The 16206-nt window shown below is 37.0% G+C and overlaps 1 protein-coding gene across 2 annotated transcripts in view; it reads right to left on the bottom strand.

Moving 5' to 3' along the window:
- Positions 1 to 16206, bottom strand: part of LOC128655839 (deleted in malignant brain tumors 1 protein) — a 788593-nt gene that overhangs the window by 516614 nt on the left and 255773 nt on the right. The window lies entirely within an intron of this gene.

The raw sequence follows: 16206 nt of genomic DNA, 5'->3' as shown, positions 1-16206 counted from the left end.
CCCTGATAACATAGGACTAGCAAGTGGGAGGAATGGTCTTGAATAAAGTAGCTAGAATGTCTGTAGGATTCCTGTGTATGAGAAAAACAACAAACTCAAAATAACCTCTATGTTGTATTAAATGAGGAGTAAAATTGGACCCCACAATGCAGTAGGAAAATATATATTAGCTTATCTGTTTGGCACAGAATTAAAAAAGAAATTTTGAGCAAAGGGGGGGTGAGCTTCATAATCTTTGGGGAAGGGAAATGCAGCGGGCAAGAGCCGCTCTAAATGAGGGATGGGGGAGGGAGGGAGGGGGGGCGGAGCGAGTCAGCACAACATACTAACGAAAATTCCTACGTTTCTAAACAAATGAGTACAAAACGATTACATGTTTAATCTTAGGTAATAAAAGGTATAGTCACTTATGGCATAAGCCTGAATCCTGACTGGATACAGAGTGAAAGGATGTAATCTATGGGTGTTGGGCTGACTTCGTATTTAAAGGGTGTATTGTGAAAATATATTTATTCACCCTAGACTCCATGTCTACCCTCTGCTACAATGTGAGACAGTACAAAACATATGAGCATCAGTCAGGTATTCTGAACACAGTGCAATATAAAAAACCTTAGAAGCTTATGTAGAGCTTACAAGTTAATCATGAGAGATAACAATATTATAGATAAGCCATTATAAACAGCAGGTAGATGACATTAGTCAATTTCCCAAAAACTGAGGAAAATAACCAGTTTTCATGAAGCTGTATAACTTATATACAGAATGATACGATTGGTTACAGATATCTATGAACTGAATCAGACTGCTCTATTTGCGCTTCTGCTCTTATGGTATAACTAAGAGATGTAGAATAGGGGTGTCCTGAGGGAGGAGAAAAAAAAAATATATTCACTAGGTCGAGAAGGCTTAGCCTGGAACACATGTGCTGCTAATCTTATACTTGCTTGGCAATTGAGAGATGGGTTTCAAACCTTACTTAAGTTTATAGGGGTATGGAGAGTGTGAATCAGGAGACAAACACATATGCAAAACAAACAATAAAAACATTAAAGTGAACATAGCTATTGTACAGGTAATCCCTATAATAAAAAGAATATGGAACTAGAGCAAGGAGAAATTTTAACTTAGGATTTTAACATCAGATTTTCAGCTACAATGTACTGAATGAAGGAGGGCAGTCTCACCACATCCGATCTTGAGATCACCATTAAAGAGAGCTATTAACAAGATCTATATCCTAGAATAGAGCAGATATTACTTTAATGGTAGAGTCTAGTACTATTTACTTCTGTAAACTAAAGCTGTTCACATAACGGCATAGTGTATACAAATAAAGATAACAATATAACCAAAACGTACTGAACAATGTGTTATCAACAGTCAACTTGATGGGAGCCAGGTATAGTCCCAGATATTTTTGAAGAGTCTTGGTTTTAACCTATTCCCTCATTGCAATGCATGATCTGATCGCTCCAAAGAACATAGGGGAGCTCAAATGGGATCTGTAAACTGCTGACTGGGTGGGTTATAGCGTGGCTCTGCAGACCAGTTACTCTAACGGTTGTGCATTCATTACCGTCCAGTAGTAGTTCTGGGCAGGGGAGATGGGTCCCCGGAATTGGTAGAATCTCCTTCTCAGGAAGCATTGAGCCAGAATCACAGGCTCCCTGCACGGCGATAGGCAGCAGCCGCCCAGAACCGACCTCCTCCACCAGACCCGTAGCACTGACAACGTAAGCAGCAAACTCTACAGCAGACGAGCCCAGCCCAGAGCCAGCTATCCAACTCTCCACATGAGGATGCAAACTGCCGGACAGTGGTAAAATACTGACTATTTGCTGAGTGATGTTTCTGGGGATTAGATCTGTGTCATACGGATGCAATGAGACAGCGCCCCTCACTGATGCGACACTCGGTACTCCGCTCTGAGGTGAATCATGTGGAGGAGATTTCATGTGGATAGGGATAGACACATTTTTGTCTGTGGAGGAGTGTTGTAGGGGAAGTTTGTTGTACTTTGAAGGATCTCTCTCTATGTAGTGAGTGTCTAGAACAGAAGTAAGTGCACTCGTGCTAAGCTGGGAGGTCTTGCCGTTCTCAGCAGGATCTATTTCAACCGCCATTTTAGATGTGGAGCTGATCCCCCAAACATGCTGATCCCTTAATATGAGCGTTAGATCCCGAAAGTTGCATAACATCTTCTCCCCCAAGTTGTCCAGTAGGGCTTGCATCTGCCTGTGAAAGTCCGCCATATTTAGTTGGATAGAGGAGGATTCTGTATAAATTAGGCTATAAGACAAGTAAATACTTCTGCCTCGTGGTCAGTCCTACCGGTTCAGGGCTAAACATATATCGTAATGAATGTTCACAGCTTCGCTAGGTCAGGCTGCAAAAGGGTTGCTCTTGTTTATGAGAATAAATTAGGTAAGAAGTATGAGTTAGAAAGCTATATATATTTGTTATCTGTGCGTCTTGTCTCTTCAGTGGTTAGCTCCACCCCCCGTTATTTGTTTTTTGCTAAGAGTTCATTGTACATTTGAATTGCATTGCTATTTGCTGTAAGGATTAAATGTAAGCTCTCTGTGTTAGAAACATGTATTATTGTATGTATTGCAAGCACCACGTGTAACTACATATTGTAATTTCAACTTTTCTTATTGTATTGCAGTTTTACAAAATAACTATTCAGAAGTAAAATCAGTTTGGAATAAACACAAAGCTATTTCTGTCTGGTTTGTTAACTAGCTGTCTAGTTATCAGTTAATGAGGACAGTATAGTAAAAAGGCATGCTATATCAAGGCAAGATACAAGGGCTGAATTTTCAAGTAAAAAGGCAGGCTATATCAGGGGAAGATACAGAGCTGCATTGTAAAGTAAAAAGCATGCTATATCAAGGGAAGATATAGGAACTGCATTGAAAAGTGAGAAGCAATAACAAGCAAGATACAAAGGCTGCATTTTAAAGTAAAAAGCAGTAAATAACAAGCAAACATACAAGACCTGCAATTTAAAGTGAAAGGCAGTAAAAATAATTTGCACAATAACTGCATTTAAAATATTGTGCTACTTTAACCTGATCACTATGAACCAAGATAAGAGTGTTGATATGATGCAGCAAACTTTAGAGACCAGATCCTATGCCTCTGGCTCTAAATATTCAATGCGCTCCAGCAGATCATCAGCCAGTTCTGCAGGACTCAGAGCCCGTGCTAAAGCGCAAGCAGCCCAGGCACAAATTTCTTATGCTGAAAAAGAAGCAGACATGATAAAGCAGAAAGCAGCACCAGAAGCAGAGGCAGCGCAACGCAAGGCAGAGTTAGAAGCTAATATGCATGTGCTAAAGATTCAAAGGGCAGCAGTTGCAGCATCTGCAGAAGCAGCAGTCTATGAAGCAGCAGCTGAACTAGAAGAGGAACCACTTCAAGATTTTGCAGAAATAACTACCCATGATTCAGTACAAAGGACTCATGAGTATGTACAGAACCATGCTCTGGACCAAGATAAAACAGAGCATGCTCCTATCCAACCTATGTCCAGCATAATGCCACAGTTTCCTGACTCAACATATTTACAGTCTACTCCAAGTATGTCTGACTTGCACCCTCCTTCCCAGACTGACACTGCAAATGTCTCTACACCAAGAGTGCGCTTCCAAGAAAGCAGAGGTTACGCTGATCCACAATATCCATCACATTATATGGACTCTCACATATCCCCCCTCAGAAATAGCACATTAGGAACTTCAGAGACTACTGACCTAGCAAAGCACCTGATTCATCGAGAGTTAGTGAGTACAGGGCTACTAACATTTGATGATCGACCAGAGAACTACTGGGCATGGAAGACATCATTCCAAGGTGTCACCAGAGATCTTAATCTTACAGCCAGAGAAAAGCTAGATCTTTTGACTAATTGGCTTGGTCCAGAGTCATCTCAACAGGCTAAGAGAATCAAGTCAGTGCATGTTCATAACCCAATTGATGGAGTTAAAATGGTATGGCAGAGACTAGAAGAGTGTTATGGCAGCCCTGAAGCTATTGAGAATGCACTGTTAAAGAAGCTTGAAAACTTCCCCAAAATCTCAAACAAAGACAACATAAAGTTAAGAGAACTTGGTGACATGTTGTTGGAGGTGAATGCAGCTAAGACAGGAGGCTTTTTGCCAGGACTGGCATACCTAGACACAGCTCGTGGCATCAAACCAATTATTGAAAAACTGCCATATAGCCTGCAAGAAAAGTGGATTTTTCAAGGTTCCAAGTACAAAGAAGACCATCATGTCTCCTTTCCACCATTCAGTTTCTTCACCAGATTTATTGTCAACCAAGCAAAGACCAGAAATGATCCAAGCTTTATATTCTCAACATGCAGCAACCAATTTCCAGTAAATACAGAGAAGTAAGGAACAAGGTACAGCAACAGACCAACGGTGTCAGTAAGAAAGACAGAAGTGTCAGCTACTAATGCAACTCCACAAGTGAAAAGCCCTTCGTGGAAATCCATGGAATCAGACAGTCCATGTCCAATTCATAATAAACCACGAAAAAAGAGAAAGACTAAATGGCACTAATATCCGGTATTCCTAGGATGCTCTATAATAGTTGAGGCAGGTAATTTAACTGCCTGTGATATTCGAGTTAGGTGCTGTGTACTGTTTGTTTCTAGAAAAGAAGGTAGATTCAATACTAAGATTGAAACGTGTACACGTATTAGCACTCACATCTGGGAAAGTGTGGCTATAAATTTAGAACATGTAGTTTCAAGGGGAAGACGGTCTATGCCGTAAGAGTTAAAATATAACTTTATTAGGATTGTTTTTTAAAAACCGACTACCACAAGACAAACACAAAACATATATAAATAAAAACGCAAAATGTTGAAAAGGATACTGTATGCGAGGTATAGATGCTAAGCGTGGTTGCATGCACTGGGAAATATCTCTAGACCTTATCTCTGGATTGAATGTCTCTAGATTACAGTATTCCTGGCCACAGGGATATTTCCTTATTGTAGCTGTTTAAGTGTATAATTTAATGCTTGTAAATACAATTATATATGCTTGTTCCTCACTGGGATACTCCTATAGTTCGTGGCCATAAGAATATGCTTAAAGTAAGTTTATTCTGTGATGTAGTACCTATAAATATAAATGTATGTGCTTCTTGGGCATGCACATTATAGTTTATAACATTAGTGCTATCAATAAAATGATAGCTGTGTTTCAAAGGCTGATGCTATCCTGGTTTTAATACTCCAGTTTTATGGTCATTGAATTTCTCCTTTAGTCAATATAACAGGGTTATAATTCAAATTGAGGGTGTAAGCTAATGGCCGTTATTAACTTAGGTCACACTTTGTTATAGAGTACACTCTCACTTCTTTATATTTTTGAGTGAATATATACCATATAGTACTTATTTCAAGTTAGATACTTATTTCTAGTTAGATGATATAGGTATATTATTATTGATACCTGATACTTGTTGTTGTTAATACTTGTAAGTCATTAGTTTCTAGACATACAATTGATATCCTTAGCTTGTTGTTACCTTTAGTTTTAACAATAAATTTAACTATGTTCTACATAGAATAAGGTAATAAATTAAACTGCATAACTGAATGTTGTGCCCCAATAATATTGGATGTAAGAACTTCTATGTATTAGCATATACGTATTGCTATTGCAGGGCTATATGCAATGTTGATGAATTGATACAAATGTTGCCATTTAAACGTAACGGTTATGCGAGTCCACTTAGTGTGGATTTATACCCAGGTTATTGGATTGTGTTTTACTGAGGATATTTTACATATATCCGCAGGTACTTTGTACCAACGGTATAGAGAAATTCAATGCTATTAGTATCTTGCACTGTTGTTATCCAATGCGCTGTTAAATGACTTATAATTCTTGGTAGCTAGCCTTTGATCTTATAGTACAATCATTCGTCTTCCATTCATGCTCAAATGCCCAAGAACTGCACTGAGACAGCGTCAATTAATTAAATCCTGCTAGCATAGCTTGCTATTATTGTGCAGCAACCTACAGTTAGCTTTTAGTTTAATTAAATCCAGCTAGCACAGCTTGCTATTATTGTGCAGCAACCTACAGTTAGCTTTTAGTTTATATAGCTAGTTCAGTAACTTCCTTTGTGTGGCGGTACACCTTACATTCATACACTTGGCTCTTAGGCCGTTCTATATTATATAGGTGTACTTTGGTCACTACGATAATTTTCAGTTGAACTTTGCTATACGGATTTTCTATCAGTTATAATACACATTACTTCCACCATTCGTTCATATAACTTGGTTATTCACCATTCACAATTGTAACTCTATGGTTTTAATAATGTGGATAAATTCTATATCCTAATTTCAACATTGGCAATTTAAAAGTTTGGCTTAGAGCCTAACAACAGATCAATGCCCTGACATGTTTCGCCACCAACGTGGCTTTCTCAAAGGGTACGGCGCGGCATTTGGCGTGGTCTCTTATAGACCTCTGGTCCAACCCTTAGTGATGACAAAACGTCCTATCAGATTCTTTGTTTTTTATGGGCCAATTAGAATGATTCTAACATTGTGACCAAGCTGTAACTTTTTACTGATTGGGTCAATATCGATGTTACCTGATTATAAGGGGTTTCAGAATATTATTCTGACTTGTATACAAGTTCTGTTCATTTGTCTAGGATTTGATGACTGCTTTTGTATTAAAGAAAGTGTATCACATTTTTTAATTCAATTGTTTGTCTGATCATACTTAAGATGTTTATTTTAACAGCGAATTGTATCATGTGTATATGTGTTACTAACGATTCGATATATGGTGAATAATATCCATGTTATTCCATCCTCGCTGTATAAATGTCATGCTCTTAGGCTCTGGTTTAGAGCCATGTAATTGATAGATAAGGAATATTATGTAGGTTATTTTAGCATTGGATTCCTAATAGACAATGGTTTTATTCAACAAAGATACAAAATAACAAAAAAATAAAAAAATAATATATGACAATTCCGTCAGAATTTGACTCAAGACTAATTTTCTAACATTTTATTACTGTAATTATTATTTATATGACATGCTGTGGATTTCGCTGTGTTGTACATTTAGTAGAGATGCCCTGTTAAAAATGGTGAAAGTGTATTATTGTGAATGGGACTTTTAATAGTGAAAGTGAAGACAAATAAAATAAATTAAAGAGTGGACTAGTGAAAAAAATAAAACTTAGGTTTAAAGTGCTAATGTATGTGCTCCAAGTGTAATACTGAGTTGATGAGTGAAGAGATTATTGATGTGTTAATGCATCTACTTCATACTTGAGACGCTAATTATATTTAAATCATTATTCTTAAAATCTACCCAGGGAGGATAGGCGAAAAAGGGTGTGAGATATGCACTCATAATGCATATCATAAGTGATGGATTAGTGAAGTTATGTAAGTTTAAGGTGCAGCGCTAGGATTCTCTACGTTTTTAGATGTCATTTTAATACTTTGTATTCTTATTCAATACATCTAAAGTTTATTCTTAAGTTTTCCCTTTAGGAATCTCATGTTTGGATATTCTCATATTTTAATTAGCTTTTTGGCTATGTTCTCAATTGGAGTAATTTTCCGCTTCCGGATCTTAATTTAACATCTTTATACGTATGAGACATAGTTGTTATGCTCGTTTAATCCATTGGGTGTAATTGAATTTAATAAGTAGATCCATCTACTTTCATACTGTAATAACGATTTTTCTTTATCTCCTCCACGTATGCCCAGGTTTATTTTCTGCACTCCATAACATTGTAGGCAATTTGTTTTGCCTTGATGGTATTTATAGAAGTGCTGGGCCACTGATGTAATGGTTTTTCTTTTTTGTAAATCTTTCGCTGCATTCCTTATATTCCGTACGTGTTCCTGTAATCGTGTATGTAATTTGCGTGTAGTCATGCCAACGTAGTTTTTTGGACAATTGCAGCTTAGAACATATACTACTCCAGTAGTATTGCAATTGATGAAGGATCTGATATTGTGTACTCCTATAGTTCGTGGTCATAAGAATATGCTTAAAGTAAGTTTATTCTGTGATGTAGTACCTATAAATATAAATGTATGTGCTTCTTGGGCATGCACACTATAGTTTATAACATTAGTGCTATCAATAAAATGATAGCTGTGTTTCAAAGGCTGATGCTATCCTGGTTTTAATACTCCAGTTTTATGGTCATTGAATTTCTCCTTTAGTCAATATAACAGGGTTATAATTCAAATTGAGGGTGTAAGCTAATGGCCGTTATTAACTTTGGTCACACTTTGTTATAAAGTACACTCTCACTTCTTTATATTTTTGAGTGAATATATTCCATATAGTACTTATTTCAAGTTAGATACTTATTTCTAGTTAGATGATATAGGTATATTATTATTGATACCTGATACTTGTTGTTGTTAATACTTGTAAGTCATTAGTTTCTAGACATACAATTGATATCCTTAGCTTGTTGTTACCTTTAGTTTTAACAATAAATTTAACTATGTTCTACATAGAATAAGGTAATAAATTAAACTGCATAACTGAATGTTGTGCCCCAATAATATTGGATGTAAGAACTTCTATGTATTAGCATATACGTATTGCTATTGCAGGGCTATATGCAATGTTGATGAATTGATACAAATGTTGCCATTTAAACGTAACGGTTATGCGAGTCCACTTAGTGTGGATTTATACCCAGGTTATTGGATTGTGTTTTACTGAGGATATTTTACACGTCTCAGCCAGAGGGGGTACAGTCGTTCATCTATAAAGAAAGCCAAATATAGAGCTAAAAGAACCAACCGACAAGATCTGCTAAAACCAAAATCCAAACAGAATGACGGAAAGACTAGGCTTGTATTAACTTACAATGCACAGAGCCAGGAAGTAATTAAAATAATTAAAAAACATTGGCATATCTTACAAGCTGATAAGGTGTTGGAACCCATAATAGGACCCAAAATTGAGGTCAGTTACAGGAGACCAAAGAACTTAAAAGACTTGATTAGTCCGAGTCATTTCACACAAAATCAAAGAACCAAAAGAGGCAACATACCTAATGGTTCATACTCATGTGGATCATGTACAAGCTGCAAGTTCCTGAAAAAGACCACCACAGTAAAGGATAGGTTCAATAAAGTACACAATATCAGATCCTTCATCAATTGCAATACTACTGGAGTAGTATATGTTCTAAGCTGCAATTGTCCAAAAAACTACGTTGGCATGACTACACGCAAATTACATACGCGATTACAGGAACACGTACGGAATATAAGGAATGCAGCGAAAGATTTACAAAAAAGAAAAACCATTACATCAGTGGCCCAGCACTTCTATAAATACCATCAAGGCAAAACAAATTGCCTACAATGTTATGGAGTGCAGAAAATAAACCTGGGCATACGTGGAGGAGATAAAGAAAAATCGTTATTACAGTATGAAAGTAGATGGATCTACTTATTAAATTCAATTACACCCAATGGATTAAACGAGCATAACAACTATGTCTCATACGTATAAAGATGTTAAATTAAGATCCGGAAGCGGAAAATTACTCCAATTGAGAACATAGCCAAAAAGCTAATTAAAAATATGAGAATATCCAAACATGAGATTCCTAAAGGGAAAACTTAAGAATAAACTTTAGATGTATTGAATAAGAATACAAAGTATTAAAATGACATCTAAAAACGTAGAGAATCCTAGAGCTGCACCTTAAACTTACATAACTTCACTAATCCATCACTTATGATATGCATTATGAGTGCATATCTCACACCCTTTTTCGCCTATCCCCCCTGGGTAGATTTTAAGAATAATGATTTAAATATAATTAGCGTCTCAAGTATGAAGTAGATGCATTAACACATCAATAATCTCTTCACTCATCAACTCAGTATTACACTTGGAGCACATACATTAGCACTTTAAACCTAAGTTTTATTTTTTTCACTAGTCCACTCTTTAATTTATTTTATTTGTCTTCACTTTCACTATTAAAAGTCCCATTCACAATAATACACTTTCACCATTTTTAACAGGGCATCTCTACTAAATGTACAACACAGCGAAATCCACAGCATGTCATATAAATAATAATTACAGTAATAAAATGTTAGAAAATTAGTCTTGAGTCAAATTCTGACGGAATTGTCATATATTATTTTTTAATTTTTTTGTTATTTTGTATCTTTGTTGAATAAAACCATTGTCTATTAGGAATCCAATGCTAAAATAACCTACATAATATTCCTTATCTATCAATTACATGGCTCTAAACCAGAGCCTAAGAGCATGACATTTATACAGCGAGGATGGAATAACATGGATATTATTCACCATATATCGAATCGTTAGTAACACATATACACATGATACAATTCGCTGTTAAAATAAACATCTTAAGTATGATCAGACAAACAATTGAATTAAAAAATGTGATACACTTTCTTTAATACAAAAGCAGTCATCAAATCCTAGACAAATGAACAGAACTTGTATACAAGTCAGAATAATATTCTGAAACCCCTTATAATCAGGTAACATCGATATTGACCCAATCAGTAAAAAGTTACAGCTTGGTCACAATGTTAGAATCATTCTAATTGGCCCATAAAAAACAAAGAATCTGATAGGACGTTTTGTCATCACTAAGGGTTGGACCAGAGTCTATAAGAGACCACGCCAAACGCCGCGCCGTACCCTTTGAGAAAGCCACGTTGGTGGCGAAACATGTCAGGGCATTGATCTGTTGTTAGGCTCTAAGCCAAACTTTTAAATTGCCAATGTTGAAATTAGGATATAGAATTTATCTACATTATTAGAACCATAGAGTTACAATTGTGAATGGTGAATAACCAAGTTATATGAACGAATGGTGGAAGTAATGTGTATTATAACTGATAGAAAATCCGTATAGCAAAGTTCAACTGAAAATTATCGTAGTGACCAAAGTACACCTATATAATATAGAACGGCCTAAGAGCCAAGTGTATGAATGTAAGGTGTACCGCCACACAAAGGAAGTTACTGAACTAGCTATATAAACTAAAAGCTAACTGTAGGTTGCTGCACAATAATAGCAAGCTGTGCTAGCTGGATTTAATTAAACTAAAAGCTAACTGTAGGTTGCTGCACAATAATAGCAAGCTATGCTAGCAGGATTTAATTAATTGACGCTGTCTCAGTGCAGTTCTTGGGCATTTGAGCATGAATGGAAGACGAATGATTGTACTATAAGATCAAAGGCTAGCTACCAAGAATTATAAGTCATTTAACAGCGCATTGGATAACAACAGTGCAAGATACTAATAGCATTGAATTTCTCTATACCGTTGGTACAAAGTACCTGCGGATATATGTAAAATATCCTCAGTAAAACACAATCCAATAACCTGGGTATAAATCCACACTAAGTGGACTCGCATAACCGTTACGTTTAAATGGCAACATTTGTATCAATTCATCAACATTGCATATAGCCCTGCAATAGCAATACGTATATGCTAATACATAGAAGTTCTTACATCCAATATTATTGGGGCACAACATTCAGTTATGCAGTTTAATTTATTACCTTATTCTATGTAGAACATAGTTAAATTTATTGTTAAAACTAAAGGTAACAACAAGCTAAGGATATCAATTGTATGTCTAGAAACTAATGACTTACAAGTATTAACAACAACAAGTATCAGGTATCAATAATAATATATCTATATCATCTAACTAGAAATAAGTATCTAACTTGAAATAAGTACTATATGGTATATATTCACTCAAAAATATAAAGAAGTGAGAGTGTACTCTATAACAAAGTGTGACCTAAGTTAATAATGGCCATTAGCTTACACCCTCAATTTGAATTATAACCCTGTTATATTGACTAAAGGAGAAATTCAATGACCATAAAACTGGAGTATTAAAACCAGGATAGCATCAGCCTTTGAAACACAGCTATCATTTTATTGATAGCACTAATGTTATAAACTATAATGTGCATGCCCAAGAAGCACATACATTTATATTTATAGGTACTACATCACAGAATAAACTTACTTTAAGCATATTCTTATGACCACGAACTATAGGAGTATCCCAGTGAGGAACAAGCATATATAATTGTATTTACAAGCATTAAATTATACACTTAAACAGCTACAATAAGGAAATATCCCTGTGGCCAGGAATACTGTAATCTAGAGACATTCAATCCAGAGATAAGGTCTAGAGATATTTCCCAGTGCATGCAACCACGCTTAGCATCTATACCTCGCATACAGTATCCTTTTCAACATTTTGCGTTTTTATTTATATATGTTTGTGTTTGTCTTGTGGTAGTCGGTTTTTAAAAACAATCCTAATAAAAGTTATATTTTAACTCTTACGGCATAGACCGTCTTCCCCTTGAAACTACATGTTCTAAATTTATAGCCACACTTTCCCAGATGTGAGTGCTAATACGTGTACACGTTTCAATCTTAGTATTGAATCTACCTTCTTTTCATAATAAACCACACCCACTGTCAAAGTGTCGTGGGTTCAGAAGCAAGCACATTGATGAACGTAAAGCTTACCTGAAGGAGAATTCTATCTGCTTTAGATATTGTGCATCCACCAGACACATTGCCAAAGACTACAAAAATAACATAAGATGCAGAGAATGCAACAGTGACCAGCATACTTCAGCTTTGCATCCATGTCCAGCTCCCTGGGCAGTAGAGACTCCTTTACCAAAGGGAGAGCAAGGCGGGGAGCAAGAGGAAGCTACTCCACCCACTATTGTATCCAAGTGTACAGAGGTATGCGGGAAAGGGACAAGGCCCAGATCATGTTCCAAGATTTGTTTAGTGACTGTATATCCCTCTAATAAACCTGACTGTTCTGTAAAAATGTATGCAGTGTTAGATGATCAAAGTAACCTTTCTTTAGCCAAATCAGAGTTTTTTGATGTGTTTAACATTAGTGGTGAAACATTTTCCTACACTCTAAGAACATGTTCAGGTATTACAGAGAAAACAGGGCGTAGGGTATCCAACTTCACTGTTCAGTCTATTGATGGGAAAACACACATAAAACTCCCCACACTCATTGAATGTGACATGATACCTGATGACAGGTCAGAAATTCCAACACCTGAGATTACACAGCATTTCCCTCATCTGAAATCCTTAACAGACAAGATCCCAGCACTTGACCCTAATGCACAAATACTTCTCTTGTTAGGAAGAGACATTCTGAAGGTGCACAAAGTACGTGAGCAGATTAATGGGCCTCACAACAGTCCTTATGCACAACATTTAGACTTAGGTTGGGTCATAGTTGGGGAAGTATGCTTAGGAGGAGCTCATAGACCAGCAGATGTGAACTCTTTCAAGACAAATGTGTTGCCTAGTGGGCGCACTTCTCTGTTCAGCCCATGCACTAGCTATATACAGGTAAAAGAGACTTTTAATGCTTGTAAACAACAGTCATACACCCCCTCATTGTGTTATTTAGGAACTGCAACTCACAATGTGGGCAGTTTAGATGATAATGTGTTTGTTACTACTCCAAACGATGACAAACCTGCTATGTCTATTCAAGATGGTATGTTCCTTGATGTAGTTGAAAAAGAGATGTTTATTGATGAAGCAAATTACTGGGTAGCACCCCTACCATTTCGCTCACCTCATCTTAGACTACCAAACAACTTAGAGCAAGCCCAGAAAAGACTGCTTGCTCTACAGCGTTCCTTTGTGAAAAAACCTGAAATGAAAGAACATTTTGTTAACTTTATGCAAAAGATCTTTGACCATGAGCAAGCAGAACCTGCCCCACCATTGGAAGCAGGTGAGGAGTGTTGGTACCTACCAATCTTTGGTGTATATCACCCTCAGAAGCCAGGACAGATCAGAGTAGTTTTTGACTCAAGTGCTCAGTTTGAAGGCATCTCACTGAATGACACACTCCTCAGTGGGCCTGATTTAAATAATACACTACTAGGTGTCCTTTTACGTTTCCGCAAAGAGCAAGTTGCAATTACCACTGATGTACAACAAATGTTTTACTGTTTCAGGGTTAGAGAAGATTGCCGTAACTATTTGAGATTTCTTTGGTATCGTGACAATGACCTTAACAAAGAAATTACAGAGTTCAGGATGAAGGTACATGTCTTTGGAAACAGCCCTTCTCCAGCCATAGCCATTTATACTCAGAGACATGGCCAAGGTAAGAAAGGCTGAAAGACGACCACCACTGAACAAGACACACAAGCTGAAACGTCAAGACTGGGCCAAGAAATATCTCAAGACTGATTTTTCTAAGGTTTTATGGACTGATGAAATGAGAGTGAGTCTTGATGGGCCAGATGGATGGGCCCGTGGCTGGATTGGTAAAGGGCAGAGAGCTCCAGTCCGACTCAGACGCCAGCAAGGTGGAGGTGGAGTACTGGTTTGGGCTGGTATCATCAAAGATGAGCTTGTGGGGCCTTTTCGGGTTGAGTATGTAGTCAAGCTCAACTCCCAGTCCGCCAGTTTCTGGAAGACACCTTCTTCAAGCAGTGGTACAGGAAGACGTCTGCATCCTTCAAGAAAAACATGATTTTCATGCAGGACAATGCTCCATCACACGTGTCCAAGTACTCCACAGCGTGGCTGGCAAGAAAGGGTATAAAAGAAGAAAATCTAATGACATGGCCTCCTTGTTCACCTGATCTGAACCCCATTGAGAACCTGTGGTCCATCATCAAATGTGAGATTTACAAGGAGGGAAAACAGTACACCTCTCTGAACAGTGTCTGGGAGGCTGTGGTTGCTGCTGCACGCAATGTTGATGGTGAACAGATCAAAACACTGACAGAATCCATGGATGGCAGGCATTTGAGTGTCCTTGCAAAGAAAGGTGGCTATATTGGTCACTGATTTGTTTTTATTTTGTTTTTGAATGTCAGAAATGTATATTTGTGAATGTTGAGATGTTATATTGGTCTCACTGGTAAAAATAAATAATTGAAATGGGTATATATTTGTTTTTTGTTAAGTTGCCTAATAATTATGCACAGTAATAGTCACCTGCACACACAGATATCCCCCTAAAATAGCTATAACTAAAAACAAACTAAAAACTACTTCCAAAACTATTCAGCTTTGATATTAATGAGTTTTTTGGGTTCATTCAGAACATGGTTGTTGTTCAATAATAAAATTAATCCTCAAAAATACAACTTGCCTAATAATTCTGCACTCCCTGTACAGTGCCACGTATAGAATTATGTGCAGCTGTTTTGTCAGTTGAGCTAGCTGAACTTATTACTGAAGAAATGGACATTGAACTTTATGCAGTTAAATATTACACTGATAGCAAAATTGTGTTAGGTTATATTCACAATACTTGTAGGAGATTTCATGTATATGTCTCAAACAGAATAATTCGTATTAGAAAATCTACTAATCCAGATCAGTGGCATTATATTAACACCAGTCAGAATCCAGCAGATCATGGTACTAGACCAATTCAGGCAGCTCACCTAAAACATACCAACTGGTTCTCAGGCCCAGATTTCTTACAACAGGCAGATTCAGGAGATCAATCTGAAGCTGAAGTATTTGACCTCATTGAACCAGATTCTGACAGTGAGATCAGACCTGAAGTGACAGCTTTAATAACTGAAGTGTATGAATGCCAGACTCACATAGATTTCTCAGATTCTCAAAGTGGAAGTCCCTTGTGAGAGGTATAGCAACACTTATTCACATTGCTAAGTCATTTTCCAGCAGCACTCAAAAGGAGTCGTGTACAGGCTGGCATTGCTGCAAAGGGTTATGCCATTCCTTAGATTTCTTGCAAGCTGAAACAGTGATTATCAAATGTATCCAACAAGAGGTGTTTTCGGTAGAGAAAAGGTCTTTATTAAAAGAAAAGAAAATCCCTGATCAAAGCCCAATCAAATGTTTGAATCCTATAATTGACAAAGACGGATTGATTAGAGTAGGAGGGCGTTTGCTTAATGCAGACATGACTGAAAATGAGAAACATCCTCTTATAATTCCTGCCAACCATCACATAGCTACACTCTTAGTTAAACATTATCATGAAAAGGTAGCACATCAAGGTCGTCATTTCACTGAAGGTGCTCTACGTTCAGCAGGCTTGTGGATCATTAGAGCTAAAAAACTTATTTCCAGTG

This window comes from Bombina bombina, chromosome 4 (assembly GCF_027579735.1).
Source record: "Bombina bombina isolate aBomBom1 chromosome 4, aBomBom1.pri, whole genome shotgun sequence".
NCBI lineage: Eukaryota > Metazoa > Chordata > Amphibia > Anura > Bombinatoridae > Bombina > Bombina bombina.
This window is presented reverse-complemented; position numbering and strand designations above follow the sequence as displayed.